The sequence below is a fragment of the Coregonus lavaretus genome (assembly GCF_964263955.1).
Source record: "Coregonus lavaretus genome assembly, chromosome: 5".
Taxonomy (NCBI): domain Eukaryota; kingdom Metazoa; phylum Chordata; class Actinopteri; order Salmoniformes; family Salmonidae; genus Coregonus; species Coregonus lavaretus.
Window position 1 is genome coordinate 48701402 of NC_139992.1, and position 17353 is coordinate 48718754.

At 43.7% G+C, this 17353-nt stretch overlaps 1 pseudogene across 1 annotated transcript in view; it reads right to left on the bottom strand.

Moving 5' to 3' along the window:
* Positions 1 to 1769: 1769 nt before the first annotated feature.
* LOC311129298 (IQ motif and SEC7 domain-containing protein 3-like) overlaps positions 1770 to 17353 on the bottom strand; it is a 58002-nt pseudogene continuing 42418 nt past the window's right edge. Inside the window, exons 8-10 of the transcript in view lie at positions 7631 to 7720; positions 7113 to 7156; positions 1770 to 2270 (exon numbers count right to left, since the gene is read on the bottom strand). The product of the transcript in view is annotated as an IQ motif and SEC7 domain-containing protein 3-like (transcript). The remainder of the gene's footprint in view (positions 2271 to 7112; positions 7157 to 7630; positions 7721 to 17353) is intronic.

The window sequence follows — 17353 nt, forward strand, 5'->3', positions numbered from 1 at the left end:
AACTAAGCCGAGCGAAAAGCGAAAGATAAAGATTATTCTTGTCCCCTTCAATACAGATGAGCAAATAACAGATAAAACATTTGAGTGCTGTTATGGGAGTGATGTGGAGATTGGAGCGCAAAGCTTTTAAAACAGTCCAATCAAAAGGCTATCTGGGATACACAGAAGAAGCAGCAATGAGAAATTACAAGTTTCATGTTTATCCAGTGCATATGTTTAACATAATGAGTGTGTTGCACTCCAAAATACACTGGGAAAACATTTAGGTTGGATTGTATTGGCAGACAGATCTGCAGACTGGCAAAGGGCGAATAGTGGGAAATGCCAGTCTTATTGGCTATGATTAGGGCCTGGAGTTATTCCTCGTCCTGGTTATGCTCTCAGCATAACAGCACATGCATACAATAAATGTGCAATCTAAACCATTCCAGATCATTTACGTCAAGAATTCCTGAGCTGAATATAACAATGACGACAGCAAATAAAGGAGCTTATTTCCTGGGCTGTTATTGGCTTTTGGTTTGGCAGTAATCCTTCTGATTGGTTGCCTTGTCTTCATATCCCATCATCCTTAGCTACAGTAACTGAACGGGGGACCTGTGGAGGGTGACAGTGGAAGTGAGTTTCCTGACAATAGAAAAGAAGGAAAAACAACACCACAGAGAGTGACAAATAACACACCTTTTCAGAACACAGAGAGAGAAAGAGAGAGAGAGAGAGAGAGAGAGAGAGAGAGAGAGAGAGAGAGAGAGAGAGAGAGAGAGAGAGAGAGAGAGAGAGAGAGAGGGGGGGGGAGAGGGGGGAGAGAGGGAGACAGGGAGAAAGAGAGGGGGAGAGAGGGGGAGAGAGAGAAAGAGAGAGGGAGAGCGAGAGAGAGAGAGGGGTAGAGAGAGAGAGAGAGAGGGGGTGAGAGACAGAGAGAGAGAGCGAGAGAGAGAGAGAGAGAGAGAGAAAGAGAAGTCTCCCATCTCAATGAATAAATCAACCACATTGCAAACAAGGAGACAGGTTGCGCTGAAATATCGCTAGCTGTAATTCTTTTTCTATGTAGGCTACTCCTCGAGGTCAGAGTGAGGAGACAGCTATTCTGAGTTCTTCTAGTTTTCTTCTAGTCGAGTACAAAGTAGTCCGTTTGGTGGAGAATTCCGTCATTTTGGCACATTGTTCAGTCATTGTCAATCAAATGCACACACACATAGTAGAGATAAGGTTAGGATATGAATGGTAAAAGTGAACAAAAGTCGTTCTTAGATTAAGTTAAATCTCGGAGTGACTCTCCAAGACAGTCACATAGTCTGTGGAATCCATCTGAATGTAGTTGGTTGGTGCTGGATTTTGTACTACGTCCTTCCTTGTTAACTACTAAAGATCCATCCAGAAAACTAAAGAAACCAATTATATTATCTAGATTTAAAGAGTTAAAACTGACAAAACTGTTATAGAAATGTGTTAAAACTACATAATATTTCAAAATACACATGGAATCAAGTCTTCTTTTTCACTTGGATTATTCTCGTGACGTTACTCCACATCATCATCTCTTTTTAAATCTTTACCTCGATTCATCTTTTGTCGTTATTTCCTTAAATATATGCATATAGATGTGTTTATCTTTTTTTTTATAGCTCTGTCTCTGTATGTATAACATGTACATATGTTCTGTTAGTGACGTGGTCGGGGTGGGTGGGGCTGAGGCTGGGTGGGTGAGGGGTGAGGTTGGGGTGAGGTCAGGTGGGTGAGGGGTGGTCATTGGTTCATTGGTCTCTTATTTACAGCAGGCTTCGAGAGCCACTGGGGGTCCTCTGGAGGCTGAGGCGGGGGTCCGCAGGGGGGATGTACTGGTGGGGGTGGTTGTAGGGGGGAGGAGGAGGGGGCAAGGGGGGTTGGTGACCGTCCTTGGTCTCTGGCGACCTCACAGGAGTGGAGGCGGCCGATCGGACCACCTGGAGGTGGTGGCCATGGTGATGATGATGGGAGTGGGTGGGGGTGTGGCTGAGGAAGGCCTCCACGCGGCCATGGCCACTGTTGTCCAGGACGATCACCTTGACAATCTGCTGGCACTGGATGAGCGTGTCGGGCCGAAGGTCGCCCATGCTGATTGGCTGGAGCTGCTGCAGGTGGTGGAGGGGGGTGCCGGCAGCTGACTGAAGCTGTGGCTGCTGGAAGAGCTCCCCCCGGTGGTTAAGAAGGGCTCCAATACTCTCGGGGGTCCGGGGCAAGCTCCCGCTGCTGCTGAGCTGGTACGTATGAAGCCTGTTGTGAATTGACACCTAGTTTAGAAAACAGCCAGAGACAGCATCAAATGTTATAAGAACAGCCAGAGACAGCATCAAATGTTATAAGACTGGCCTCCTTCTAGCGTTCCCTCAGCCCTCTTCTCTTTTTTTGGGTGACACCACATCACAACTGGCATGCGTGGGGTGGGGGGGGGGGGAGAGGGGGGGAGGGTTGGAGGGCGAGCGTGCACCCTCTGGTGCTGGGGGGACCAGTTCAGACTGGGTGCTGGAAGCATTGGTGTAGAGGTGGGGGATAGCGGGGTGGTGCGAGGGTGTAGGTTAGTTGCTTCTTTTGGGAGAGCCTGTTGGTTCTAAAGGAGTCACTGAGGGCACCCGTGTCTCCCTTTCAAACCACTGTGCAGCACTAAGGGTCACGGAACAATTGGGGTGAAGGAGATAGGGAGGGGTGCTTTTGGACGTCCATTGAACATAGAAGGGGGGGATTAGAACTGGAGACGGAAGGTGAAACCAACGGGGGGGGGGGGGGGGGACATCAACAGACATCACAGGCAACACTCATCAGAATACATGCCTCTCATCATTTTACAACACATTTTTGCAGGCCTTGTCACTCGCCAAGTCTGCTCTGTTCAGCAGGCCTGGTCATACCTTCAAAGATTCAGGGGGGGGGTTTCACTTCCTACTTACGCATTACATTTTAGTCATTTTAGCAGACGCTCTTATCCAGAGCGACTTACAGTTAGTTCATACCCCCCGTGGGAATTGAACCCACAACCCTGGCATTGCAAATGCCATGCTCTACCAACTGAGCTACATCCCTGCCAGCCATTCCCTCCCTTACCCTGGACGACGCGGGGCCAATTGTGCGCCGCCCCATGGGTCTCCCGGTCGCGGCCGGCTACGACAGAGCCTGGATTCGAACCAGGATCTCTAGTGGCACAGCTAGCACTGCGATGCAGTGCCTTAGACCACTGCGCAACTCGGGAGATTGACCTCCCATGAAGGTTCCTAAGAAACATATTTATTTTTCTACCTGTGAAACTTTTTCAGTTAAAAACGAAAGAACTCTCGCTGGGGTTTGTGTACATCCTACATAGTTTGGTGTTGGAGGGAGAATTACTTTGTCTTCGATTCCTATTTAGTCCTATGACTACAAACAGTATTCCCATGTTTTGAAAATATCCTTAAAAGCTACAGTAGCACGTTTGAGCGTGTTTCGCAACAAAAATACGTCTTAATTCACAATAAACACAATAATTCAATTCAGTCTCAACGCAAGCACTGCTTTGCTTGCAGTGTGAAAGGTCACTACTTGGCTAATCAGCTGTATGACTCCTCCCCAGCAGCACTAATGGAGCTTGGGGACCTTCCACTGTTCCCCTCATCTCCCTAAACATATTGGACTTGGAACGAAGAGATTTGTAGGGAAATGTCTAGTTGTCTACACACCCAGAATGAGCTGCGTTTCATTACAGAGCGCTTGTAGGTGGATTCTCGGTGGAATCTGCTAATCAGCCGCTGAACACATTTGCGGTGTAGCAGATAGGCTGGGAGAAGCTTGTATGCAAATTAGATGCAAATCAGCCTTATTATGTATGCAGGCATGTGTCATTTCCACCAGGAAGTGCTTGTCATGGAGGAATATGTTCCCTTTCGTTATGGAAATGATTAAACAGTTATGATAGGAGCAACTAACATAGGAAGGGACTTTGGGATGATAGGCTTTAGACCAGGGATCATCAACTAGATTCAGCCGCAGGTCGATTTTTTATTGAGCGGAATGGTCAGGGGGCCGGAAGATAATTACAAATAATTTGTAGACTGCAAATTGACTGCAAGAAGCCTAAACAAATATAATATTTGATTAGAACATAATCATTTCAAACCTTGCTTACATTTGTGTACAGTACGATCAGGTCTCTCTATTATGCGTGGGAATCAGGTCATAAAAAGAACACCTGCCACCCGCCAAATGCGTGTAGATTTAGGTAAGAATGTGTATTTCACCAGGCACGTTGGCGGGTGGTCAATTTGCAGGGCTCTACAGTGTTCTATAGGGGCTTTGATGTACATTTATTCATAATGTAATAACCTAGATGTTTTATCTTTTATCATCCGTCCTTAACGAACAATGAATCACGCGCTGCCTTTGATTTCTCTCCCTCCTCCCAACCTCCCTCCCTCCCTCCCTCCCTTTCTCTTTCACCTTCTCTATCCATCTCTCTCCCCGTCACACATATTCAGCTATATCCAGCACCGATGCGTTTCAACAGCTTACGTCCTCACGGGGGTTGACATTTCAGCGTGGGGAGGGGGTAAGAGACTGTAGGGGTAGAGCGAAGGGACATGTTCTCTAAGACCGACACGTACTCTAGCCACCTTGGCCTCGGGAGGTACTACACACCTACACCTAGAATACACCTCCGTCATTAATAATACAACTCCAAATCTGCATTTAACCCAGTCCTTTTGTGAAGACATCACTGAGGGACACAGGTATAGCAGATATGTATAATGTACCTCAAAGATGATCAAAACCAATTGAATTCGATACCGAAGTGGGCCCGTTGAGTGTTAGAACAAATAAAGCCTTGTTTCAATGGAGACCTAGCGCACTGCCTCTTGTTAAACAGGCCCTGAATGTCACATTGACCGGGTGTGTTTGCCTCTGTGCACCAGTCCTCCGGCGGAGGGATACAAAAGGTAATGTAGCACCACCGGAGTGGTAATTCTCCCAAGGAACGAGAGGGGAGGGGTAGGTGACGATGACGGGTCAAATCAGTGTTACCGTGAACACACCTGCTTGTTAATTGAGATAAACATGTGAGGGAAGCGGGGTACACACGCACACACACACACATACAGCTGTATTGAGGTAGGTTATGTCAACTGAATACAAGTCGAAACACCTTCTAGAAATATGGTAATTTACCATTGTAATTCACCATTTCTATTCTCTCATTCTCTCACTCACCTGAAAGCCCCAAGGGCCACCTCCAAACCTCTGGCCCAGGCTATACAGTGCATTCGGAAAGTATTTTTCCACATTTTGTTATGTTACAGCCTTATTCTAAAATAGGTTAAATAAATAAAAATCCTCATCAATCTACATACAATACCCCATAATGACAAAGAGAAAACAGGTTTTTAGAAATGTTGACAGTGCATGTCAGAGCAAAAAACAAGCCATGAGGTCGAAGGAATTGTCTGTAGAGTACTGAGACAGGATTGTGTCGAGGCACAGATCTGGGGAATTGTACCAACAGATTTCTGCAGCATTGAAGGTCCCCAAGAACACAGTAGCCTCCATCATTCTTAAATGGAAGAAGTTTGGAACCACTAAGACTCTTTCTAGAGCTGACCGCCCGGCCAAACTGAGAAATCAGGGGAGAAGGGCCTTGTCAGGGAGTTCCTCTGTGGAGATGGGAGAACTTTCCAGAAGGACAACCATCTCTGCAGCACTCCACCAATAAGGTCTTTATAGTAGAGTGGCCAGACGGAAGCCACTCCTTAGTAAAAGGCACATGACAGCCCTCTTGGAGTTTGCCAAAAGGTACCTAAAGGACTCTCAGACCATGAGAGAAGATTCTCTGGTCTGATGAAACCAAGATTGAACACTTTGGCCTGAATGCCAAGAGTCACATCTGGAGGAAACCTGGCACCATCCCTACGGTGAAGCATGGTGGAGGCAGTATCATGCTGTGGGGATGTTTTTTAGCGGCAGGGACTGGGAGAGGGAAAGCTGAACGGAGCAAAGTACAGAGAGATCATTGATGAAAACCTGCTCCAGAGCGCTCAGGACCTCAGACTGGGGCGAAGTTTCACCTTCTAACAGGACAACAACCCTAAGCACCCTGCCAAGACAATGCAGGAGTGGCTTCGGGACAAGTCTCTGAATGTCCTTGAGTGGCCCAGCCAGAGCCCGGACTTGAACCCGATCGAACATCTCTGGAGAGAACTGAAAATAGCTGTGCAGCGACGCTCCCCATCCAACCTGACAGAGCTTGAGAGGATCTGCAGAGAAGAATGGGTGAAACTCCCCAAATACAGGTGTGCCAAGCTTGTAGCGTCCTACCCAAGAAGACTCGAGGCTGTAATCGCTGCCTAAGGTGCTTCAACAAAGTACTGAGTAAAGGGTCTGAATACTTATGTAAATGTGATATAAGATGTTTATTTTTAATACATTTGCAAAAAATTCTAAAAACCTGTTTTTGCTTTGTCATTATGGGGTATTGTGTGCAGATTGATGAAGGAAAAAAAACGATTTAATCCATTTTAGAATAAGGCTGTAATGTAACACAATTTGGAAAAAGTCCAGGGGTCTGAATAATTTCCGAATGCACTGTATATAATGCAGTAACCACTTCCTGTGTTTCTACCTATCTAAGTACCTACCTACCTCCTACCTCCTACCTACCTACCTACCTACCTACCTACCTACCTACCTATAACAATTACTAAGGACATTTATATGGATATGTTATGCTGTATGGGGGGCACATTTGTTGTCTGATCTGAGTTCAATAGGGTCAATAGTTAGTTCAATAGGGTCAATAGTTAGTTCAATAGGGTCAATAGTTAGTTCAATAGGGTCAATAGTTAGTTCAATAGTGTCAATAGTTAGTTAAATAGGGTCAATAGTTAGTTAGTTCAACAGGGTCAATAGTTAGTTCAATATGGTCAATAGTTAGTTAGTTCAATAGGGTCAATAGTTAGTTCAATAGAGTCACACTCACCCATCCACTCACATACATACACACTAGCGTTATGCTAGGTCAGGCTAACTTCTGTGGTGCCTAGGTCTCTCCTCCAGTGACAATAGATACAAAGAAACACTTACCTGCATTAAGACTTGGCCTATCAGTGAGCACTTACCTCCACTGCATTATGTCCACTGTTTTCATCCAGGTCCTGCTTGCCTGTCAATCAAAATGACACCAACATAAGAGCTGACGGCAACATGAGGCCAAAATCAGTGGCGTGTGTGTGTTTTTAGTTTTACTATCCTGGTGGGGACCAGAAGTCCTTACAAGGATAGTTAAACAAGGAAAATTCGGGGACATTTCGGCGATCCCCACAAGGAACATTTTTTTAGGCTTAGGGGTTAGGTTTAGTGTTACAATAAGGGTTAGGGTTAGATTTAGGGTAAGGGTTAGGAGATAGGGTTAGGTTTAGGGCTTAAGGTTAGGGTTAGATTAAGGGTTAGGGTAAATAGGATTTTGAATGGGAATTAATTGTTTGGTCCCCACAAGGATAGTAAAACAAATGTGTGTGTCTGGAGAGTAGTATGTGTAACAGTATTGCATGTTAGTTTAGGTTAGGTGCACACACACACACACATGCACACACACATGCACACACATGCACAAACACATGTGCACACAGACACACACCTGACGGGGAGCCCTGTTTGCTACGTAGCTCCAGAGTGCCATTGTTCTTAGCTGAGACTCCCTTCGAGCCCTGCTGTTTCTCCAACTCCCCTACACAGGACAGAAGACAGTCATCAGAGAGAGAGGGAGAGAGAGACAGACAGAGAGGCAGAGAGAGAGAGAGAGAGAGAGAGAGAGAGAGAGACGGACAGACAGAGGGAGAGAGAGACGGACAGACAGACAGAGAGGAGAGAGAGAGAGAGAGAGAGAGAGAGAGAGAGAGAGAGAGAGAGAGAGAGAGAGAGAGAGAGAGAGAGAGAGAGAGAGAGAGAGAGAGAGAGAGACGGACAGAGTGTGTAGGGGAGGGATGGGAGTTTGAAGGAAAGGGAGAGAGAAGAGAGAATCAGAGGGAGGGAGAGATGGGGTGAGGCTGAGAGACAGAGTGGTGATGGGAGAGAGAGGGAGAGAGAGAGAGAGAGAGAGAGAGAGAGAGAGAGAGAGAGAGAGAGAGGAAGAGGAAGATAAAGAGAGAGACAGAATGAGTGGCAGGGGCACAGACAGAGAGAGGGACAGCAAAAACAGAACAAATGACAGCATGTGCAAGGGAGACAGACAGACAGACAGACGTAAACAGAGTCAGAAAGAGTGACATCAGCAGAGACGGAGACAGTGACAGCCAAACCAGAAAAACAAGTGGGGGTGAGTCCTCTGCCTCCTCCCTAGAGTCACTCAACTCTACTCTGGCTGCGTCCCAAATGGCACCTTATTCCCTATTGGCCCTTGTCAAAAGTAGTGCACTGCATTGGGAATAGGGTGCCATTTGGGACGCAGGCCTACTCTCTATCGCGCCAATTCTGCTCTGTAGTTTATGATGATTGCCTGTCATTTCCATTGGTGACGGCTAAATGTTGTTTTGTCCCCACTGACTGCTGCGTTATAATTCTGATGCAGCTGTACTCTAGTAGGATGACTGTGCGGAATAGTTTAGTCGTTTTTAAGTTTCTTTCCTCATGAGCAATAGTAGGGAGTGTGTGTGTGTGTGTTTTTTTGAATGTGTGTGTGTGAGTGAGTCTGTGAATGTGTGTGTGTGAGTGAGTCTGTGAATCAGTCTGTGAATGTGTGTGTGTGAGTGAGTCTGTGAATGTGTGTGTGTGAGTGAGTCTGTGAATGTGTGTGTGTGAGTGAGTCTGTCAATCAGTCTGTGAATGTGTGTGTGTGTGTGAGTGAGTCTGTGAATGTGTGTGTGTGAGTGAGTCTGTGAATGTGTGTGTGTGAGTGAGTCTGTCAATGTGTGTGTGTGAGTGAGTCTGTGAATGTGTGTGTGTGAGTGAATCTGTGAATGTGTGTGTGAGTGAGTCTGTGAATGTGTGTGTGTGAGTGAGTCTGTGTATGTGTGTGTGTGTGAGTGAGTCTGTGAATGTGTGTGTGTGTGAGTGAGTCTGTGAATGTGTGTGTGTGTGAGTGAGTCTGTGAATGTGTGTGTGTGAGTGAGTCTGTGAATGTGTGTGCTTCGTTGCTCCAAACTCAGGTGACCTTTGAGTCACAGTGACATCCCCTAGGACATCTGCAGTCCGACAAAAAAAAAAGGATGGAAAAAAAAGAAATAGCTCATCCAAAATAATGTATGAATCATTCATCTCTCCATCCACACAGAAATTCCCTTTCATTTCTCAAAGAGTAGAAAAAAACTATAAAACAATTTAATAGGCTGCCGCAGGCTTATTTACACAAGTGCTAACAATAGGGCGCGTAGACAAGATGGCGTATTGAATAGACAGCGGTACAAATCACCTCAAGATAAAAACATAATATTCAAAATCAGTAAGTTAGACTAAATATTAGCATTTCATATATTCGCAGTTAATAAAATTCAATCTGGATAATAACACAAAACAAATCATAAGGCTAGAGAAATATATCTACAAATATTACAACAACACGAAACACCCAAACATGTCGGAAGATAAACGAGGAGAACCAATCTTCAAGAGAAAACGCGACTCGTCGACTGATACAGATGATTTATGCTTTTCACCACTGGGTCTGGTAAGTGTGGAAAGTGACCTGTTTGAAGTCGATAAATGACAAACTGGGCATACTAGAGTTGGTCAGTAAGGATGTGAAGGAGTTGAAAGATAGTCTTGAAATGAGTGACGAAAAAGCAGCGATAATGGAGAAAGAAACCAACAAATTTAAAGTGACAGTCACTAAGATGGAAACGGACGTTAGGGAACTTAAAAAGGAGAACAACCTTCTGAGAGAAGCCTTACTAGACATCCAAACTAGATAAATGAGAGAAAATCTAGTACTTATGGGTATTCAGGAAAAAGAGGGAGAAGTAACTGCGAATATTGTGAAGGACTTCCTTCTTACAGAGCTGCAGATTCCACTCGAGGCTGTCGATAAAATCCAACTCGAACGTATACACCGTTTCGGACAAAGAGGACAGAAATACGAGCGTCCAATCGTTGCCAAATTTGCTTTTTTAAAGGATAAAGCAATGGTTAAAAGGTAAAAGACTTGCTGGCACAAAAATAGGCATGAATGATCCGTTTCTGAGGGAGATTGCAGAAAGGCGCAAAGTTCTGTATCCAATCTTCAAGGAAAATAGATTAAAAGGGAAACGTGTTGCACTCGTTGTCGATAAACTGTATATTGACAACCAAATGTTCCGAGACACAAAGATTACTCCATGGCTATTCTGAAAGTTCTAATAGAGGAGTTGAATAATGGAACACCCAATACTAGCCATGATAGCGATTGTAATATTAAAGAACATGTATAGTATTTTATAAAAGGATAAGACGATATAACAAGAAAAGATAACAAGCAGAATAATACATCTTCAAATACAACTAATTAGAACATTGCATTTTTGGCAGGCAATTGTTGTTTTGGCGAACGGTTGTTGTGGTTGGTCCTGTGTTCTCCCTGGCGTCCTTTCCCCCTTGCGGCAGGTGTGGGATGCAGGCGCGTGCTCGGCCCCTAGCCTCCGCAATCAGCCATGTGGAGTGCGTTTTTCTGTTTGGAAATGTCCGGCGTTAAGTGAGTGAGAGGGGAAATGGTTGCATATCCCAGAGCCAACGGGTGTCTATGAGCAGGGGTTGTGAGAGGGAGCTTTTTGTGTAGATGAGGGATATAAATTTTTCAATATAGTATACATCTAATCTATTTTTTATTGTCCTATCATGATGGAACGATCCCCAACCCTATATCCTGGACACCCACCTGAGCGACCCATACACCAAAGAGAAGTTCCCATCTGTTTTATGGACCTGCTGTGAATTGCCTATATGCAGCCTAAACAGAGAAATAAATGCGGTCAGAGACCTACTTGAGCAGCACCGCCCCCTCAAGATTTTGAGCCTGCCTGGCAGGGTTGGTCCTACAAAGCCAGAGCCCCTGATGGGGGAGCATAATATACAAGGAAATTCTCAAAGCTGCTAATGAGAACCTTGACGACCTTGTACCTAGCCGGTGGGGATTCCGGTGGGGTACCCCCACCCAGGTAGTGGCAGTGCTGGCAACACTGGCGCCAGTAACCCATGGGGATGGGGTCACACTCTGACAATCAGAGAGGGGGCTTACTATTGTGGCCCAAGTGGCACAAAATAATCAAAGATATGACTGCACAGAGATGCTTGGGAAAATGGTTACAATGGGGGACCAGAGTGTTTGTGTCTCAGGTGAAGAGGGTGGATCTGATCTCCATCACCTAGGACTTAACATAGATTAAATAGATTAATCAAATCTCACATTGTTGTTCACTTTTGCTCAATCTTGCATGCTTTCTCAAACGGCTGTAACTGTATATGCATTCGTAAATCAGGTCCTTTCTTGAGTTGGGCTCTGGGATGTATCAACCATTGAGCATCTGATCTGGGGGGTGGGTGGGGAGGGGGGCGGTGGGGTGGGGTGGGGTGGGGGGGTTGAGTGTGTGAACGTGTGTGTGTGTGTGTGTGTGTGAGTTTGTGGCCAGCATCTGTTGCAGGGGGGGTGGGGGTTGGATTGCAGTGGTTGTTTGCTGAAGTGGTAGTTGCTTGTTAAAAATGTAATGTAATACAATGGCAATTCGGGTTATAGGTTAAAATCCTACGCATGAATGCCGACATTATTACGCACATTAATTGATAATGATGGAAAATAAGATATGCAAGATATTTGAATAGATATTTTTTAAATAGCTATATAAATATATTGAGGTGAGAGCATTGGAAATGCTTTTGGTGGTTGACCTGCTTCTGTTTTGTGGGTGGCACTATGTGATGTTTTCGACGGATGGGTCTTGGCCCCTCGGGGGCATAGGGATCCGGGGCAACAGGGGTGGTATGCTGATCACTGGGATGACGGCCCATCTTGGGATGGGGAGGGGTTTTAGCGGGGGAATTAGTGGAGAACAATTGGAGGGTTATTTAGTAACATTGCAAATATCATGGTATAGCTATATGGACACTCAATCACTATGGTATTTTCTATTGGTAAATTTACAAACATATTTAATGGGCTAAGAAACTCAAAAGGGGTGATGATATTAATTAACAGTAATTTCGATCCGAATGTGCAAATTGTCCAAACAGATACGCAAGGTAGATGGATTATTTTAAATATGTTATTGGACCATAAACAAATATGGCTCATTAACCTTTACGGACCAAATAATGATGATCCACACTTCATTGAAAATATATATAATAAATTATCGACCTTGCAAGCAATTCAAGACTCTATTATTATGGTGGGAGATTATAATACCGTTTTAAATAGCTCAATGAACAGTAAAGGAAATCACACTACAAACAATCACCCTCATGCTCTTAAGGAAATCGTGAATGTCATGGATACATTAGAACTAGTAGATACAGTGGGGAGAACAAGTATTTGATACACTGCAGATTTTGCAGGTTTTCCTTCTTACAAAGCATGTAGAGGTCTGTAATTTTTATCATAGGTACACTTCAACTGTGAGAGACGGAATCTAAAACAAAAATCCAGAAAATCACATTGTATTATTTTTAAGTAATTCATTTGCATTTTATTGCATGACATAAGTATTTGATACATCAGAAAAGCAGAACTTAATATTTGGTACAGAAACCTTTGTTTGTAATTACAGAGATCATACGTTTCCTGTAGGTCTTGACCAGGTTTGCACACACTGTAGCAGGGATTTTGGCCCACTCCTCCATACAGACCTTCTCCAGATCCTTCAGGTTTCAGGGCTGTCGCTGGGCAATACGGACTTTCAGCTCCCTCCAAAGATGTTCTATTGGGTTCAGGTCTGGAGACTGGCTAGGCCACTCCAGGACCTTGAGATGCTTCTTACGGAGCCACTCCTTAGTTGTTTCGGGTCGTTGTCATGCTGGAAGACCCAGCCACGACCCATCTTCAATGCTCTTACTGAGGGAAGGAGGTTGTTGGCCAATATCTTGCGATACATGGCCCTATCCATCCTCCGCTCAATTAGGTGCAGTCGTCCTGTCCCCTTTGCAGAAAAGCATCCCCAAAGAATGATGTTTCCACCTCCATGCTTCACGGTTGGGATGGTGTTCTTGGGGTTGTACTCATCCTTCTTCTTCCTCCAAACACGGCGAGTGGAGTTTAGACCAAAAAGCTATATTTCTGTCTCATCAGACCACATGACCTTCTCCCATTCCTCCTCTGGATCATCCAGATGGTCATTGGCAAACTTCAGACGGGCCTGGACATGCGCTGGCTTGAGCAGGGGGACCTTGCGTGCGCTGCAGGATTTTAATCCATGACGGCGTAGTGTGTTACTAATGGTTTTCTTTGAGACTGTGGTCCCAGCTCTCTTCAGGTCATTGACCAGGTCCTGCCGTGTAGTTCTGGGCTGATCCCTCACCTTCCTCATGATCATTGATGCCCCACGAGGTGAGATCTTGCATGGAGCCCCAGACCGAGGTTGATTGACCGTCATCTTGAACTTCTTCCATTTTCTAATAATTGCGCCAACAGTTGTTGCCTTCTCACCAAGCTGCTTGCCTATTGTCCTGTAGCCCATCCCAACCTTGTGCAGGTCTACAATTTTATCCCTGATGTCCTTACACAGCTCTCTGGTCTTGTCCATTGTGGAGAGGATGGAGTCTGTTTGATTGAGTGTGTGGACAGGTGTATTTTATACAGGTAACGAGTTCAAACAGGTGCAGTTAATACAGGTAATGAGTGGAGAACAGGAGGGCTTCTTAATGAAAAACTAACAGGTCTTTGAGAGCCGGAATTCTTCCTGGTTGGTATGTGATCAAATACTTATGTCATGCAATAAAATGCAAATGATTTACTTAAAAGTCATACAATGTGATTTTCTGGATTTTTGTTTTAGATTCCGTCTCTCACAGTTGAAGTGTACCTATGATCAAAATGACAGACCTCTACATGCTTTGTAAGTAGGAAAACCTGCAAAATCGGCATATTTGCATTAAGCTGACCCTGCAGATAGCACTACTGGGGGATCTGAAAAGTCATAGTAAATCGATCAATAATATAATAATACTTTTAGCAAAGATGTTTAATAACAACAACTAATAACAACAAGTTAACTAGTGTAAGACATGCTGTGTCCATAATAAGTACAGTGGGGGAAAAAAGTATTTAGTCAGCCACCAATTGTGCAAGTTCTCCCACTTAAAAGGATGAGAGAGGCCTGTAATTTTCATCATAGGTACACGTCAACTATGACAGACAAAATGAGAAAAAAAAATCCAGAAAATCAAATTGTAGGATTTTTAATGAATTTATTTGCAAATTATGGTGGAAAATAAGTATTTGGTCAATAACAAAAGTTTCTCAATACTTTGTTATATACCCTTTGTTGGCAATGACACAGGTCAAACGTTTTCTGTAAGTCTTCACAAGGTTTCCACACTGTTGCTGGTATTTTGGCCCATTCCTCCATGCAGATCTCCTCTAGAGCAGTGATGTTTTGGGGCTGTCGCTGGGCAACACGGACTTTCAACTCCCTCCAAAGATTTTCTATAGGGTTGAGATCTGGAGACTGGCTAGGCCACTCCAGGACCTTGAAATGCTTCTTACGAAGCCACTCCTTCGTTGCCCGGGCGGTGTGTTTGGGATCATTGTCATGCTGAAAGACCCAGCAACGTTTCATCTTCAATGCCCTGGCTGATGGAAGGAGGTTTTCACTCAAAATCTCACGATACATGGCCCCATTCATTCTTTCCTTTACACGGATCAGTCGTCCTGGTCCCTTTGCAGAAAAACAGCCCCAAAGCATGATGTTTCCACCCCCATGCTTCACAGTAGGTATGATGTTCTTTGGATGCAACTCAGCATTCTTTGTCCTCCAAACACGACGAGTTGAGTTTTTACCAAAAGGTTCTATTTTGGTTTCATCTGACCATATGACATTCTCCCAATCCTCTTCTGGATCATCCAAATGCACTCTAGCAAACTTCAGACGGGCCTGGACATGTACTGGCTTAAGCAGGGGGACACGTCTTGCACTGCAGGATTTGAGTCCCTGGCGGCGTAGTGTGTTACTGATGGTAGGCTTTGTTACTTTGGTCCCAGCTCTCTGCAGGTCATTCACTAGGTCCCCCCGTGTGGTTCTGGGATTTTTGCTCACCGTTCTTGTGATCATTTTGACCCCACAGGGTGAGATCTTGCGTGGAGCCCCAGATCGAGGGAGATTATCAGTGGTCTTGTATGTCTTCCATTTCCTAATAATTGCTCCCACAGTTGATTTCTTCAAACCAAGCTGCTTACCTATTGCAGATTCAGTTTTCCCAGCCTGGTGCAGGTCTACAATTTTGTTTCTGGTGTCCTTTGACAGCTCTTTGGTCTTGGCCATAGTGGAGTTTGGAGTGTGACTGTTTGAGGTTGTGGACAGGTGTCTTTTATACTGATAACAAGTTCAAACAGGTGCCATTAATACAGGTAACGAGTGGAGGACAGAGGAGCCTCTTAAAGAAGAAGTTACAGGTCTGTGAGAGCCAGAAATCTTGCTTGTTTGTAGGTGACCAAATACTTATTTTCCACCATAATTTGCAAATAAATTCATAAAAAATCATACAATGTGATTTTCTGGATTTTTTTTCATCAATTTGTCTGTCATAGTTGACGTGTACCTATGATGAAAATTACAGGCCTCTCTCATATTTTTAAGTGGGAGAACTTGCACAATTGGTGGCTGACTAAATACTTTTTCCCCCCACTGTATATAGGTTATATATTGTGAGGTTATATATTGTGAAAGAGCACAGTTAGAAAGATATGGCATATAGAAGCATACCAGATGGACATCATGAAAATGATCGGAGGAAGTTCAGGAGGAAGTTCAGGAGTAAAAACAAACAAAATATAATTAGTGACTGTGTCCATAAAATGTATATAGTATGTATAAGCATGAAGTAGAGGCCTAAGCATTGTTGTTCACTAGTTTACTCCAATTAGGGAGGGGATGGTAGGGTTGGAAAGTAATAAAGGGAAATATATCATTTTTAAAGGATATGGATGTATGTATATATGTATGTATGTGTATATATATATGTGTATGTATGTTTATATATGTATGTATGTGTATATATATACGTGTATGTATGTTTATATGTATATATATATATATATATATATATATATGCGAGAAAAAAAAAGAAGAAAAAAACGTATGGGGGATTGGAAGTGATGCAGACAATTACATTGATGGAAGTTACAATCTATTTGCAATATTAAAGCTGATCTACCCCCTAAAAAAAAAAAAAAAAAAAAAAAAAAAAAAAAACAATAGGGTGGGGGAAGATGTCGACTGTGTGTGTGTGTGCCAGTGATTGTGTGTGTGTGTTTATGCACTGGCGCTTGACTTTGTCTGAAAGTGGGGGTGCAAAAGCTTTTAAAACAATTTTCCTGCAATTCTACACTGTTTCTTAACAGGGGGTATCCATATTTATGAACAGCACACAATAAATGATATTGAAAAAGTGTTTTAATGACTACATTACTAATCTACTCCCCTGAAAATCCCACCTCCAATAATTAATTGACAGATCTGAAACCCTACCAACCCTTTTACTCACAAACATCCCGCCCCCTTCCCTGAAAATCCCAACCATAGTGGTCGATTGACAGGTCTGAATCCCTACCAACTCTATGACTCTAACACATATCCCGCCCCCTTCCCTGACAGTCCCACCCACAGTGGTCGATTGACAGGCCAAACTGTTAAGAATGTGGCCAAGATAACGCATGACAATGAGGAAATGGGAAGAATATTATTGTTTTACCCAATAAGGATTTGAATTTTAACATTGTACTTGGTAGGTTCAGAAAAAGCATTGTTAAATTGCACATTAAGTGTCACAAATAATGTGATCACAACAATGTAGTACAAATACAAATTGCACATCTTTTTGTCACAAATATGAACTCTGATTGAATATTTTAACAACTTTCTTTCTCAATATGGCAGGGTTATCTGGTAGGGCATTGAACCAGAACTGTCAACTTGAAAATGCAAACTGGAGTTTTGCATTTACATTTGGTCATTGATTATGTTGACATAAAAAACAAATTACAAACGTGTTATTAATTTATCATTATTATTATCAAACTAGATTTGTTTGCCAGCTATATATATTAATTTGCGGCCCGAATCTGCAATATAAAGAATAAAATGTAGCTCTGGTAACATGGGGTCTCCAACCTTTTCTTTCATCAAGGCTACTTCATAATCATAAATGCATACATAATGTCATTGGGTTTTGGTTCTTAAAACCA